The sequence below is a fragment of the Octopus bimaculoides genome, chromosome 19 (assembly GCF_046866305.1).
Source record: "Octopus bimaculoides isolate indiv1 chromosome 19, ASM4686630v1, whole genome shotgun sequence".
Classification (NCBI taxonomy): Eukaryota; Metazoa; Mollusca; class Cephalopoda; order Octopoda; family Octopodidae; genus Octopus; species Octopus bimaculoides.
In genome coordinates this window covers 25,786,475-25,803,224 of record NC_142946.1, presented here as the reverse complement: position 1 = coordinate 25,803,224, position 16,750 = coordinate 25,786,475, and the positions used below count along the sequence as shown (strand labels likewise).

At 34.9% G+C, this 16,750-nt stretch overlaps 1 protein-coding gene across 1 annotated transcript in view; it reads right to left on the bottom strand.

The window, feature by feature from the left end:
- The window catches only part of LOC106883273 (protein KRI1 homolog), a 99,803-nt gene extending 83,620 nt beyond the window's left edge, over window positions 1–16,183 (bottom strand). Inside the window, exon 1 of the mRNA XM_089366648.1 lies at window positions 16,063–16,183. The gene's annotated coding sequence lies outside the window, so the exon portion shown is untranslated. The remainder of the gene's footprint in view (window positions 1–16,062) is intronic.
- Between the last annotated feature and the right edge of the window lie 567 nt (window positions 16,184–16,750).

Here is a 16,750-nt window from a genome sequence, read left to right as displayed (position 1 = left end):
TTTTGGGAACCAATTCCATGGCCCCCGTATACACCAGTGAAGATACCAGATTGCCGTCTGACATGCTCATTAAAATCTCCAGCCGCAAAGATGAGGTCATTGCCACTCATCTTTGAGGTAGCCTGTAGGAAAATTATCATAAAAGTGGTCTTTCTGATCATTTGGTAGGCCCACTTGTGGGGCGTAGGAGAGATAATTGTAGCTATACTATTCTGCAGGACTAGCCTGAGTTTAAGCATTCTATTGCATACCCTGACAACCTCTATGATCTTATCCACCCATTTTCCTGCAAGGAGTATGCCTACACCCCCTACTCCCAATATGGAAAAGCTGATGCAAAAGCAGAGTCACTAAATTGTTGTTATTGTTGGGAAATCTCATCGAGTTTTGGTAAATCCAAAGCAGTGTATAGAAGTAGATGACAGAATACTTCAGGTTAATCAATACTGAATGTAATAACTATCCCACAACTGAGAATACTGTGTCTATTTCCTAATTTTTTGATTGATTAACTAGAATGTTCTCTTGTTAGCCAGGACAAGTTTCATCCCTATTGATATCAAGAATGGATGTGTGTGAAGGTTTCATCTTGTATCATTTTATATTTCTATTTTCTATATCATACTTTTATCGTTATATTCTCTAATTCTCTTCAGGTGTTCTTATACACATCTTTTCACTAAGACTGAATGCAAAAACATCAATTCTAGTAAAGTTTCAATTCTCTTTGCCATTTAGCCACAATTCTGTAACTTTTTCCACTATACTAGCTGTGCAGATTATAAAACAAAGTATGATGGATAGCCTTAATAATATGAATTTCTCAAAGTGTTCTAGCTTTTTTTAAATTAAACAAAAAACAATTAAACAAAAACAAGATCTCGCCTGCAACCATTATTTAAGGAAAAGACAACATTTTCACTCTCATTCTTCTCACGCTGAACGCCGAGCAAGACTTCGAAGCCAGGAGCTCTCAGTGGACTTTCGTCCCACTGTGATACCGCATACATTGTTTCCAGAGGTTATTGAACCTCATGTGTATGGGTTAGAGAAGGCTAACTACGCACTGCAGTGAAGATGGTTACTGAAAGCAAACCCCTTGCACTTGTGAATAAACGGTTATTGAATTTACTCCGACTGAGAACATCATTCTTCGTATTTCCTGCTCCTTGAATCAACAGAATAATTATAATGGAAGAAGAAGTTACCCCAAAAGTATCATAAGAACCTTCCTCCCATTATCAATCTATTGGAAAAGAAAATGATCAAGTTGCTGTTTAGCCCTGATCAAACAGATTTATGATCAAAGGCAATACAGACCATGACATCCTTTTTGAAGCACTCTCTCTCTAATGTATCCTTCCTTCTAATTCAAAGGGAGACCTTACTCATCTGCTTAAATTCTATAAAATCCAGTCCTTGAAAGGTTCTTTTAATTGTAGGAGGCAGTTATATGTGTCATGGAATTCTTGTATGAGATGCCAAATACTTTGATGCATTGAATAGGTAATATTTGTCACAAAGACATTATTTGTTCATTGTTGGCAATTTTGTTTCAAAGAGGTAGAGAGAGCAATGGATGTATTGATTTAAAATGAGTTGAGAAATTATAGCAACTGTTGATTCTGAAAGGTGTTTCATGTAGTTTATAAGACGCGCTGAATCAAGCTCCCCTCTTTCATGGTATTAAGCAGTTGGTAAACATATCTATTTCACTGTAATTGAACATCAGACTGTTATTGGTTTCACTTTTGTTTGTACATGCATACATACGTAATACATACATACACACATACATACATTCATGCATACATACACACATACATACACACATATGTAACTACTGTATTTTCTTGTGATATAGTACAGGGATCATGACAGGATCCTTCAGGTTAACATCCCAGTAACAGAGCCATATGTAATTTCCAAAGCAATGTTGAAGTCCTGTTTGTGATAAGTATCTTAGAAATATAATGAGAAATATAATGTTTATTGCTAGGTTGTCTCATTTCTGCTTAAATAGCCACATGATACAAAGCTGATTAACCTAAAGAAGCTGGTAATTTCAGCATTGATTATTCAATGTTTATGCAAGCATGCTACAGTAAAAAAGATGGAGCTGAAATATATCAGGAGATTTATGACACTAGATCTCAGCACAAAGGAACAATTTACTAATGTGGATAGCAAGGTTATTTTAAGAGGCCTAAGTGTTGTTAACACAAGTACTATATTGTTATGTTGTTGAGCCACTTGTGGAACTTTCCATAAAGTGGAAGTTTGGTTTTGATTTATAATTGGAATAATTTTACAAAGCACACTGTACAATCAAATACCAGGATATGTAGGAGGTTTAATCATAGAGCCTTTTGTTGTGAGAACATCACTTAGGCCACTCCATAAGCTATAAGCTCTCAATTGTTTATTAAATGGAATTAATTCAAATAATCTATGTCGTGACAACCAACTTTTTAATAGAATAATCGTTGCCTAATTCTTGTTCCTGTTTATTTCCTTCATTTCTACTCCCCTACATCATCATCGTTTAACGTCCGCTTTCCATGCTAGCATGGGTTGGACGATTTGACTGAGGACTGGTGAAAACCAGATGGCTACACCAGGCTCCAATCTGATTTGGCAGAGTTTCTACAGCTAGATGCCCTTCCTAATGCCAACCAATCAGTAGTGGGTGCTTTTATGTACCACCGACACGAAGGCCAGTCAGGGGTTACTGGCAACGGCCACGCTCGAAATGGTATATATATATATATATATATATATATATATATATATATATATACGTATGCATATATATATATATATACCTATATATATATATATATATATATATATATGTATATGGGAGAATTTACGAAAAAAACAACAGATGAAGACAGGTGGTGTAAACAACAAATGGATGTATTAGTTTAACGCTCAGGAATAGAGAAAGTCTTTGACGTTTATATATATATATATATATATATATATACTAGCAGAAATACCCGGCGTTGCCCGGGTTAAAGAGAATAATGAAATCTAAAAACGCCGTCTAGACTACGCATCATCTTTATATATAGAGATGTATATACACACACGCACCCAAACACACGTATATATATGTATATCAATATAAATATATAAAAGTCAATGAAGTTTCGTAAAAGAAGGTGATCATACACACACTTTCTTGCTGTTGTGATTATAACACCTCATTGTAAACTATGTTCCTTGTTTTCCCTTGTGGAGCATATACAAATAGGTTTTTTGTTGCTGCCCACTCTTGAGCAGCCAACATACAGTTGTCCATGTGAGAAGCAGGGCTCTTCCAAGAGAAGACCAGCTACAGACAGTGTTTGACCCTGATATTTGTTTCTGGACATGGCAAAAGTCACACGAAGGGGGAATTGTAGTCTTCTGGATGTAAAAGGAATGTCTGCTCCTGATGGAGTAAGAGGAATTCTTGGAATAAAGACGTCATCCCCTTTTGCACATCCAGAAAGAATGGTAGCCTCGATAACGTGTGATATCATTTTCTAAATAATGCTCATCTGTTATGTTCGGGTTAAAATTTCATCAACATCAAAAATATATGAATTTTCATGGGAGTTATGGCCGTTATGCAAAGAATATAATTTCCAAATTTCATAAAGATCCATTCAGTACTTTTGACGTAGTTTTGGATAAGAAAACAAATGACTAATGTGTGTGTTTGTGTGCATGTGTATGTGTGTGTGATGGGTGTATATATGTATAGATATCTGTATGCATGTATATATGGATATATGTGTACATACTACATGTACATCTATATATATATATACATCTACACATATGTATACATATACATGTATGTATAGATCTATATATATACATATACGTGTACATCTATATGTATACATATACATCTCTCTCTATCTCTCTCTCTCTATCTCTCTCTCTCTTTCTATCTCTCTCTCTTTCTCTCTTTCTCTCTTTCTCTCTCTCTCTCTCTGAAAGTATCTGTCATTACAGTATCGAAATGGTGTACATATACATGTATATGTATACATATACATCTCCCTCTCTCTCTCTTTCTGTCTCTCTCTTTCTCTCTTTCTCTCTCTGTGAAAGTATATGTCACTACAGTATCGAAATGTGATTGTTTCAGTTAGTGGAATAGTTTCATTTTTAAAGTGAAAGTATTTGACATGAGTGTTTTTGTTTCACTTTTGACACGTAATACTTAAATAGTGGAGGAGATATTATGTTGCCGTGTGCTCGAACTCTGCAAGAAGTTAATAATTTTTTTTGGACTAAAACACAACTGGAACCCTAAGTAAGGCATGTGTAAAATTTGAATGAAATTGGTTGCGTAGTTCTCGAGTTTTAGGGATTCACACAGACAGACAGACAGACAGACAGACAGACAGACAGACAGACAGACCGACAGACAGACAGACAGACAGACAGACAGACAGACATTCTCATTTTTATATATATAGATATATATATCGTTTGTAGAAATACATAAATCTGGAGGAGAAGCTCACTCTAAGATATAGAGTAGTTAATACTGTAGTGGGATAGGCTCGTTTATAGGATGACCCTGGATAACCCCACTACTGTATATATATATATATATATATATATATATATAAACTGTAATTTTTGTATAATTATGTATTGTTAATATAACAATACATAAAGACGGGCCAGAGTTGAAGTGCTCAGCATGAGCTAGAATTCATCTTACAGTAAAAATGGATACATAAGGGTGGAAAATCACAGGAACAATACCATATGTCCAACGTAAGGTACAATATGTGTGTTCAATTCCTTCAAGAATCAATAAATGAATTTATAGTATTCAGTCTCTAAAGTGTCTAAAGGGTACGGTAAAAAGACAAGCAAATACAACAATAAAAACTTTAGAAATATCATGAATGTTCGAAATATTTATTAAAAAAATATTTATAAATATGCATGATTTCTAAGTTGTATAAAAATATGACAAATTAAAGTTAAAACATTACGATGTGTAAACATACATTATGATATAACATATAATGGGTAAATATATACGGTATGATGAAGTTATAAATTTACATGTATTATATTAAAAACGTGTACATTATATATATACATTACATATATATATATATATATACTAGCAGAAATATCCGTCGTTGATTGGGTAATTACTTTTACTCTTTCTTGGGAGCCACATTGAAGGTGTTATTATATATATAGATTTACATCTCCTGTATGTGTGTATCTTATAAGGGAAAGGCATGTAATAATTGAAGTAGAAAAAAGATCAATTTCATACACGAACTTCTGTTTGTTTATTATATGACAATAATAAGTGAGTTGTATGTGTTATTTTATATATCAATACAGTAATGGCAATTATAAAATACACAAGGCTTTGATCAGCATGGAGCTGTAATGAAAGAGAATTGCTCAATATACCGCACAGTAGGATTGAACCTAAGGCAACATGGCTGGAAAGAAAGCTTCTCAACTACACAGCCACGCCTATAAAGGAGAGATACATTTTGGATAATATACTCCTTGATACAATATGCTTAACAAGAAGATGAGATGTTTACAGCAAGAAGACCTTTGATTTTAATATATACTTGAGCAACGCAACAACTAACAATGCTACACCATACAAGTTGTTCCAGAATTAACTATCTGTTTCAATGAAATTGAGCAAATTTTTAAAAAACTGACAGTATTTTATGTTTATTACCAAAACAAATAGATTTATAAATCTTTCATTAAACTTTTATTGGAAATTTTCAACAACAGCGGTACCCCAGCATGGCCACAGCTTGTGTGCTGAAACTGGATATAAAAAATAAAAAGTGTCTGTATCCCTGCATACTTCAAATCTCTCCTTAGTGTTGTGAAATACATTTTGAAGCATTTCAGGAGTTAGCTTCTGCACTGCTAACTGAATGTATTCTTTAAGCTCAGCTAAACGATTGCCCCATCTTGGGGATGGTAAAGAAAATGATTGCTGCCGAAATGAAAAAAAGCTGTCATGGACAAATAAGAGCAGTCCAACAGGAACGAAAATAAAATTATAAACAAAATTCTAAATTTATACACTTTTAACACATATTAAACATGATAAACATAAATGAAAGTGAGTTTTAAAAAACATGCATTCAGTTTCACTCAAATCATGATTAATTCTGGGACACCCTGTATTTACTTGTATGACTAAATGTAGGAGGGAACACAGTAGGGACAAACTGCAGGTGGTGAGAATAGCTTCCAGAATTTTGATTAAATCAACCCAAGTAATCAACTGGTAATTCTTTTATGAAAGGACGAAAGGATGAAGGGCAAAATCAACCACAACAGAATATGAACTCAGAGCATAGAAAAATACCACTGAGCATTTTGCTCAACATACTAATGATTCTGCCAGCTCACTGCCTTCTTAATAATGATAGTAATAATAATGATGATGATAATGATAATGATAACAACAACAACAACAACAACAATAATAATAATCCTTTCTAGTAAAGCCACAAGGCCTAAAATTTGGGGTGAGGGGACTAGTGGATTACATCGACTCTAGTGTTTCACTGGTACTTCATTTATCAAATGGAAAATTGCCACTGCAAGAGCAATATTGGAAAATGAAACCACTGCATGGCCAATACCTCGAAGACATTGAAGGAAAAGACAAGATCAACACTTGGAGATGGCTAAGAAAAAGTGATCTGAAAGGATGCCCTGAGGCATTGATACGTAGTGCCCAGGAACATGCTCTGAGAACTAATTACACCAAGTTCCAGATAGATAAGAATAGCGAATTGCCCCTTTGTAGGATGTGTGGCAGCAGAAACAAAACAATCTCACATATTGTGAGTGATTGTAGCAAGCTGGCCCAAAAGCACTACAAAAGGAGACACAATAACGTGGCTAAGTTCATCCACTGGAGGTTATGTGAAAAGTACAGACTGAACAGAGCACAGAAATGGTACGTATATGAACCAGAAGGAGTCACTGAGAACAATGAATATAAAATAGTGTGAGATTTTACAATCCAATGTGACTCCCTAATCAATACTCAGAGACCAGATATTGTGGTAGATAAAGGAAAAAAAGGAAATCAAGATCAAAGATATAGCAATACCTGGAGATGCATGCATAAGCGACAAAGAACCAGAAAAGATTGAAAAGTACAGACTACTAAAAGATGAAATTGCAAGAATGTGGACTATGAGGAGAATGTCCAGTAGTTGTAGGGGTACTTGGAGCACTAACAACTAAGTTCAAGAAATATGTCAAAGAAATCTGAATTGACATGAGAGCAGAGCAAGCCCCAAAACTGCTCTGCTGGGGACAGCTAGGATTTTGAGATTGGTACTTGGATGTCTCCCATGATAATTAACAACCAAGCTTATAATGACAGCAGCCTGCTGTCTGCTCTCACAGAATCTACCTGAACAAACAAGACTGAAAGTTCTGAGAAGTAAAGCAATAATAACAACAATAATAACAACAAGGATAATAATATTGTTGTATTTCAGGATGGTCATTTTTTTTTTTTTGCCAGATAAACACACGCACTAGATTAGTAAAAGGTAGACCCTGCACTATAACCTCAATGGCCTAATTGTAGCAGCCCAAGATCAAGCAATAGAAAGAAACAACTTGAGAAAAAATATATATGGAGAGAATGTGTCAGAAAAATGTAGAGCCTGTGGAACTTGGAATGAGACAATGGCACATGTGACAGAATGCCTGAAGTTGGCACAGGAAGAATATAAGAAATGGAGGCACAACTAGGTTATAAAAATTTTACCCTGGAAACTCTGCTAGAAATGGGGATTTTAAGCAGGAAACACATGGTACAATCATTGAGTCGAAAGAGTATTGGAGTCAGAGAAATGTAAGATTTCTGTAGGGCTTTCCTATTCAAACAAGAAGTTAGAAAATAATAATTGCTTACTTATTGACCCATCATGCCTATTTGATTCCAGGATTATAAAGAAAGTGGAAGAAAAACAAAGAAAATAAAATCCCTTGAATTTTGAAATAGGAAGAATTTAGAGCATGTGAACAAGTAAAGGTTGTGCCTATAATAATTGGTGCGTTAGGAACACTAAACAAAAATATAGATAAATGGCTGAAGGAGATTGAAATAGAATGCCTGGTAGAGCTCCTACAGAAAGTTTGTCTCTTAGGGATAGGAAAGATTATCAGGAGGGTTCTAAACACTTGAAAGACTGCTGAAAACTCGTGGACACCTAAGGTTACAGGTAGTAACCCACTACCCACATAAATCCTGCCAGGAATAAGACCAAACCTGAGCCAAATCAAAAAATAATAATAGTAATAATAATGGTTTCAAGTTTTGGTATAAGGCCAGCAATTTTGGGAGAAGGTTAAGTTGATTAGATCGATCCCAGTGCTCAATTGGTACTAATTTAATCAATTCCAAAAGGATGAACGGCAAAGTCAATGTTGGCAGAATTTGAACTCAGAATATTAAGACAGACAAAATGCCAATAACAACGTGTCAGCATGGCTGCTGTCCAATGGCTGAAACCAATAAATGAACAAAAGAATATAATACATGTTTTTCTTCTTAAAATATGACTAAAACTTGATCAAATCTTCAATTGCAGAATTGAAATTTGTTCTAAAATCAAGCTAGGTTTTTGCAAGAGCATTCTCAAAGCTGACATCTAGTTAAAAGTTTTGACAAAATCATTATACTGTCAAGCACTAAATGACTTCTCAGTACAATATTTGTATCAATTTCCAAGTATTTAGATGTAAATCAACAATGTTAAATATGTTTTATTTCTTCTAACATAAAAAAAGTAATTTTCCTGTTAGACATACAGAGGTTAAAAACAAAATTGAAAGATATTTCATTAAAGCAATTTAAAACTATTGTAATACTAGGAAAGGAAAGAAGAAAGAAAGAGAAAAAGAAGACAGAGACATTTTAAAAATGAAAAAATTCAAGAAAAATTTTTTTAAATGAATAAGAGTAAATAGCATGAGAGAAAAAAAAAATGAGAAAGTAGAAAAACAGGAAGGAAATGGAAGTAGTGGAAATGTAAAGACAATAGCAGTGCAACTGAGAAGGAAGTAAAAAATCACAAGGAGGGTGGGGGGAATGAAACAGAAGTTTGTGGGTTTAGAAAAAATATATGGACATAATGGGAGAAGGAATAGGTAACAACAAAGGAAAGCTCTTTTGCTGGTTAATTGTGTGAAGGTCATCTGTAAAAGTAATCTACCAATGGAGTTGCTGATAGTATAATAGAATTGGAATAAATGTTTACAGGGTTGTAATGAAAGTTAGAACCAGAAAGTTCTGTTTTTTTTTCAAGGGAGCAGTAGATAACTAGAATAAAATATATTTGATTTTGAACTTTGGTTGATGAAGTTCTGGAAATGGAAGTTGTATTGAAAATTTTAATGTAAATGGAACCAATTTAATTTTATTTGGCTGGAATACTATTTAACTTGCTTAAGTTGTATTCCCAGTTAACAGAATTCTTAGTAGCAGATGAAAAGCATCAAGTAGAGAAATTGCTAGATCCAGGATCTCTGCATATTTGCATAAAAAAAAGAAAGACTAGCAAGTCACTTACATTGCAAAATGATGGGCTTTTAGCACTCTACATCCATATGAGATGCTTTCTCAAGATGAATACCACATCATTGTGGCTTTCGTACATTGTCTTCATTAAGTAAGATACAACTCTCCGCCTGTCTCTCTCTCTCTCTCTCTTTATATATATATATATATATATATATATATATATATATATATGCTTGGCTATGTAGTGAGAAGTTTGTTTCTCAACCACATGGTCCCAGTTTAGTTCCACTGCATGGAACCTTGTGCAAATATTTTCTACTATAGCCTCAGGCCTTATGAGTGGATTTGATAGATGGAAACTGAAAGAAGCCTATTATATATATATATATATATATATATATATATATATATGTATATCTGCCAGTACCGCCTGACTGGTCTTTGTGCCGGTGGCACGTAAAAGCATCCACTACACTTTTGGAGTGGTTGGCGTTAGGAAGGGCATCCAGCTGTAGAAACTTTGCCAAATCAGATTGGAGCCAAGCGGAGCCATCTGGTTCGCCAGTCCTCAGTCAAATCATCTTACCCATGCTAGCATGGAAAGCAGACGTTAAGCGATGATGATGATGATATCTATATCAGTGTGTGTGTGTGTGTGTGTGATTGGGTCTGTGTTTGTCCCCACCACCATTTCACAACTGGTGTTGGTGTATTTATATCCCTGTAACCAAGTAGTTCGGCAAAACAGACTGATATAATAAGTACCAGGTTTAAGAAAAGTTCTGGGGGCGATTCATTCAATTTAAATTCTTCAAGTATTGTCCTAGCATGACCACAGTCTAATAACTGAAACAAGTAAAAGATAAAAGATAAATATATATATATATATATATATATATATACTGAGTGGAAAGAGGTTGTTCTTTCCTAGGGATATTTATCCAAGCAGACACTGGTTTAGCTCCATATCAATTAATGATACTGGAAATTTCATATGTGCATATATACTAGTGCTTATTGTTGGTTCTTCTCTGAAGGTACCTTATGCTTACCTTCATCAGGGCAAAAATTGATTGTTATCAAGGTAAAAATTGACTGTTATTTTTTCATACATCCTAATAGATGGAGAGTTCATTCCAAATGAATTGCAGCCTATGTGTCTTGGATTCTGTTCTAAAAATAGCAAGAGGTTGATTTTGACCTCACTGGACAAGGGATAGGCATAGTACACCACCTTTTAGTGGTGCAAACCAGCTTTTTACAAGCTGGTCATTTATCCTTATCTCTATTCAGTATGTCTGTAAGCATATTCATCATTAATTATACAGGTTTATAGACCTGTCCTTTACCATTTCTACTATCTATCGTGTTCACAATCTTATTTACATGTTTTTATTTATTGGTAAAAAAATATAAATGTAGGTACATACTTATTTGCTACCTCTTACTTATTTATTTCCGTGTTTATTCGTATTGTATATTAGTTGCCATTAATATAAATTATTTATTTAGATATATTAGTTGATAGTTTGGGTTCTAACTTATACTTGTCTCTTTAATTAATGGTATAGAAGTATGATTCTTATTTAGCATATACACAGTGTTTATTTTTACCTAAAATTATTTTAATACAAAGAAAGTATATTTAGATTTAGGAACTTAGATATTGTTGTATTATTCATACAGTATTTATTTAAATCAAATTTATTTAAATTCATTAAATATATATTCTTAAAACTTTATGAGCAGACAAAAAGTCCCTTTGTCCTCTTATTATTAGTATAGTTTATTTATATATATTAGTTGATAGTTTGGGTTCCTACATTATTCGTCAATTAAATTAATAGTGTAGAAGCATGATTCTTAGGTAGCATACACATGGTGTTTAATTTTTAAATAAAACTATTTAAATTCAACAAAAGTATATTTAACTTAAAGAATTACTCTTATGTGTAATTGTATTATTCACACAGTTTCTATTTAATTCTTTTCATTTCAATTTATTTGAATTTATTAAATGTATACTTAACCCTATGCACACGACAAAAACCTCTTTCTCTTTTGTTTAATAATTTGTGTTTAGAGAGAGAGAGAGAGATACATACATACATAAAAATATGCATACATGCATATATAATCCTTATCATCATATGATCATCATTACTATGACCATGGCAATGATGATGACCACCACCACCATCATCATTGTCATCATCAGCATTACCACTGTTTTAAGTCTACTTTCCATGCTGGCATGGGTTTGAGGAGTCATTTCTGTTCTCATGGATGGTGAGGTGTCTCAAACTAGGGGATACTGTGTTAGCTAATATAGTGATGGTGCAATATTAGTATTAGATTCCCAGATTGCCAATTCCACATGATATCATCAATTTCTAGGTACTTCTATGGAATAGTTTTCAGTTAATATCTTTTAATTTGATATGCATGTATTTTCATGCACTCTAGGTGTAGAGATTAGGTATAAACACTGTTTATTCTCCTTATGCTCAGGGCTGACAGGATGAAGAGAATTGAACAAAGGATTTTTGTACTTTTGTCTGTGGTTGAGATAAATAACATTCATGTTATGTGAGAATCAATGAGATTAATGGAGACTGAAACAAATCTGTGAAATTTACATGTATCAAAATTATTTAATATGTATACTCAATTTCTAGGATTAATGCAAAGACACTTTTTCAGATTCTACTCCATAAATTTGTTACCTGTTACTGATTTTATATGTTTACCTGAAATTTAAAGGCTAAATATGATTTCGGATCTATGTCCAACAAATTTCTTATTTTAAGAAGAGTATTGTAATTTGCTTGAAGCATTATGATACAGAAGTAAAATAAAAAGTAATGAAGATGGAGAGTTTCTAAGAATGCAAAAAGGATAAGTTGAATAACTTTTATATATTTCAGGCCCTCCCTGTTGGCAATCAAAATGGCAGTATCAACAAAATCTTACTTTTCTAAACCACTCACTTTTTATGATGGGCCTTTGTACCTTTCCCTTTTTGCATTGTTAGAAATTTTTTGTCTTCATTATTTTGTTATTTTACTCCTTAAGTTGAACCCAGATCAAATTGATAACATCAGTTTACAACAATATTCCAAACTTAAATCTTTACAAATGTGAATATTCATCATGTTGTGAGAAGGCAGAAACACTTATTGTATTCTTTACTAACCTCTGGCCATTTACTAATCAGTGTTTTTTGATGTTCACACATATATGCAAACACACACACATAGAACCACAGTTTCTTGCATGGGTTTGAAACCTTATACAGAGGAGGTGGAATGAGAAATAGTGACATAAATGTTTTTCCCAAAAGGCTTATGCTATTAGTGAAGCAGATCAAACTGAGAGACAAAATCATTATCGTCATTTACTGTCCGTTGTCCATGCTGGCATGGGTTGGATGGTTTGGCTGGGCTGGCACGCTGGAAGGTTGTACTAAGCACCAGTCTGATTTGGCATGGTTTTCTATGGTTGGATGCCCTTCCTAACACCAACCACCCTGAGAGTGTAATGGGGGCTATTACATGCCACTGGGACAGGTGCCATTTGTATGACACTGGTATCTGTCATGACTGTGGTTTTGCTCAGCTTGATGAGTCTTCTTCTTAAGCACAACATAATGCCAAAGGTCTTGGTCATTGCCTCCATGAGGCCCAACACTCGAAAGGAGCTTGGCCACTTTGCCTCAATGAGGTCCAATGCTCGAAAGGAACTCAGCTACCTCACCTCTGTGAGGCCCATTCAAAAGAAATTCAGCCACCTTGCCTCCGTGAGGCCCAACACTTGAAAGGTACTCAGCCACTATGTCTCTATGAGGTCCAATGCTCAAAAGGAACTCAGTCACTATGCCTCCGTGAGGCCCAACACTTGAAAGGTACTCAGCCATTTTGCCTCCATGAGGCCCAACATTCAAAGGTTGACTTTTTTTATGTGCCACCAGCATGGGTGCTTCACAACCTCGTCCCATGTCTTCCTGGGTCTACCTCTGCCACAGGTTCCCTCCACAGTTAGAGATTGGCACTTCTTTATACAACTCGTCACATGACCATACCAGCACAGTTGTCTCTCTTGTACCAAACCTAATTGTATATTTGATTCCCACAAAACTTAGTAATCTTTACATCCACTTTAATAGTGAAAACATTTTAAGGGATGTTCAGTCACTGAAGCACCATGAAAGATTACATTATCAATGATTTGAAAGATGAGGCTCAGAGTAGTTTCTAGATGTCTCCAGGATTTTTATTGGAAGTTAAAGAAATTATATCAATTAAACAGTAAGACCTCTGCTTACATCAATGAACTGTGCCTCATCAAGTTTACTGTTAGGTTAATTAAGTCACTGAGAAATAATATTTTTACCAGAAGCAGAGCAATGATAGGATATGAGCTGCCAACCCCTCGACTGATAGGTTGGTGACCATTCTTGATCTCTTATATTACATTTTATAAATTCCCCCTTTGCCAAGCAGACATTCAGTTATTTATTCCCACATATATACCCAATGTATTTTTCTACTAACTTATTTAAAGCCCCTGGCAAACTGCCTTCTCATTTTTCATTTATCTGCAGTTAATGATAGGTAATAGCAGAGTATTTTTGACATGATCCATTCCACTGTGAGTTCATCATATAATTATCTCACAGACTGTATCTGAATTTATTGTCGCTGAAGTGACTCCAGCTAAACTGGTGAACAAACAATTTTAAGTACATTACAAAGATATGACTTAATGGCAGTCAGACAGTTTAAATAACTGAAGGTTGAATATACCCAGTTCACAAGCAAAGTGTGATGAAAACTAATGAACTAAATAGTGAAAGGAGCTATCTAAGAAATGTGAAGAGAGATGCCTCTTCAACACTTGACATAATAACTGTTATTATTATTCTTAAACAGAAAATGTAGTTTGTTAACCAAGGGATGTGTAATGACATGATAGCATGAAGTAACAAAACTGACATTAATATTTTTTTAGCTTTTACTGATTTACTGATTTAGCTTTTACTGATTTCAGTCAGTGGACTGCTGCTATGCTGGGGCACTGCTTTGAAGGGTTTTGATTTGATCATATTGACTCCAGCACATATTTCAAATATTTCTATTTGTCTAACTGTTAAGAAACAGGACATAAAGGGCCACAAGATAAAACTGGTTTTTAGATTGGTGTATACACATAGCCCCACCATGTAAATATATCATCATCATTCTAATGTTCATTTTTTCAAGCATGGTCTGATGGAATTTCTTGAAACAATGATATATCATCATCATCATCATCATTTAATGTCTGTTGTCCATGCTGGTATGGGCTGGACGGTTTGACTAAGGCTTGTAAGCTGGAAGGCTTTTCTACAGCTGGATGCCCCTCCTAACGCCTACCATTCCGAGAGTGTAATGGGTGCTTTTATGTGCTGCCAGCATGGGTGCCACCAGCACAACACTGGTATCTGGCATGACTGCGATTTTGCTCGGCTTGATGGATCTTCTTCTCAAGCATGACATAATGCCAAAGGTTTCGGTCATTGCCTCTGTGAAACCCTGCTCAGAAGGAACTCAGCCACTTTGCCTCCATGAGGACCAATACTCGAAAGGAACTCAGCCACTTTTGCCTCTGTGAGGCTCAATGCGCCAACGGTGCTCTTTACGTACTACTAGCATGGGTACCAGTTATGTGACACCAGCATCAGACATGACTACAGTTTCACTTAGCTTGACATATCTTCTCAAGTACAACATGTTGCCAAAGGTTTCGGTCACTAGTCATTGCCTCTGTGTGACTCAAAGTTCGAAGATCATACTTCACCACTTCATCCCATGAATATATATATATCATTGGCTACAGTCTAATGATTGAAACAAGATATATATATATATATATATATATAGTTCTAGATGTGGAAGCAGAAGTGCATTGTGAAGAGAAGGGTCACTTTTTGGAATGCTGTCTTGAATATGCTAAGGATATACTTTCACCAGTAGAGATACTGCATTTGGTATGAGGCCCAGCATTTAGAGTAATCTGAAGGGCTCTAGCTGAGTGCCTCTCGTGATTAGGAGGGGATGTAGTGCAGTCGTGCAATGGTTGTTTTCTTGATATGAGTAGTGTTTAATTTTAAGGTGAGATATTTGGTATGGCTCCACTGAAGAATACTTTCAAGGTTTCTGTTCATGGAATCAAAGCTGGTTTGACATGTGATATCTAGGTTGCGGAAGATACATGGTTAAAAAAAGCTAGAGAGGTATGAAGAGTTTTGTCATCTGCAAAAGAATTGGCTCTGTTGGATGTGGCAACTAGCTGCCCATTATTCTTCTGAAAGAAAAGAGTGAGAAACAAAATATAACCCTGGGGAATACCAAAGTTGATAGAGAGTGGGTCAGAATGACCTCTATGAACATATACCCTGATATTATACCAGACACAGACAAAAGCTTCACTGATAGTAACACATTACTTACATGAAACTTCTCTAAAGTGAAAACCAACTGGCAAGTGATGTAGTAAGTCTCTAGTGGTCAAGTAGGTCAAGTAAGTAGGTCTGTAGTAGATCTAGCTCTGCATAAGCCATACTGGTGGTCACTGAGAAAGAGAGAGAGAGAGAGAGAGTGAGAGAGAGAGAGAGAGAGAGAGAGAGAGAGAGAGAGAGAGAGAGAGAGAGTGAGAGATTCAAAGTCTTGGGGCACATCTGTTAATAGAGAATTCCCTAAGAGAATAAACAGATGGGGCTGTCAGAAACTTATTATAAGTGAACTCTCTTTTGAAGTCTTTGTATTACATTGGGGAACACAATTTTCATTGAATTAAATCTGACATTTGTTTTTGATTAAGTTTCAGCCTCTAAATCTAAAAATGACCCAAGTTTCTCTGTATCAAGCAACTTTTTGAGCTATAGGGTACTCTCACTTTGTCTCAAAAACTATAAAAATACTGCATCTAACAAATTTGTGCTTATTTTATTGGCAGTTTTAAAAATTTACATACAATGGAAAATAATAAAACATTGCTTGACTGTAATGCTTATACAGATTTATTTTGTTCACACAAAGGATATTGTTACTGTGAGTCAAATTGTGTGCAAATAGTGAAGGTAAAAATTTATACTTATAGCTTTGCGTGGAGTGTTCAGTCTGTGGACAATTTCACTTT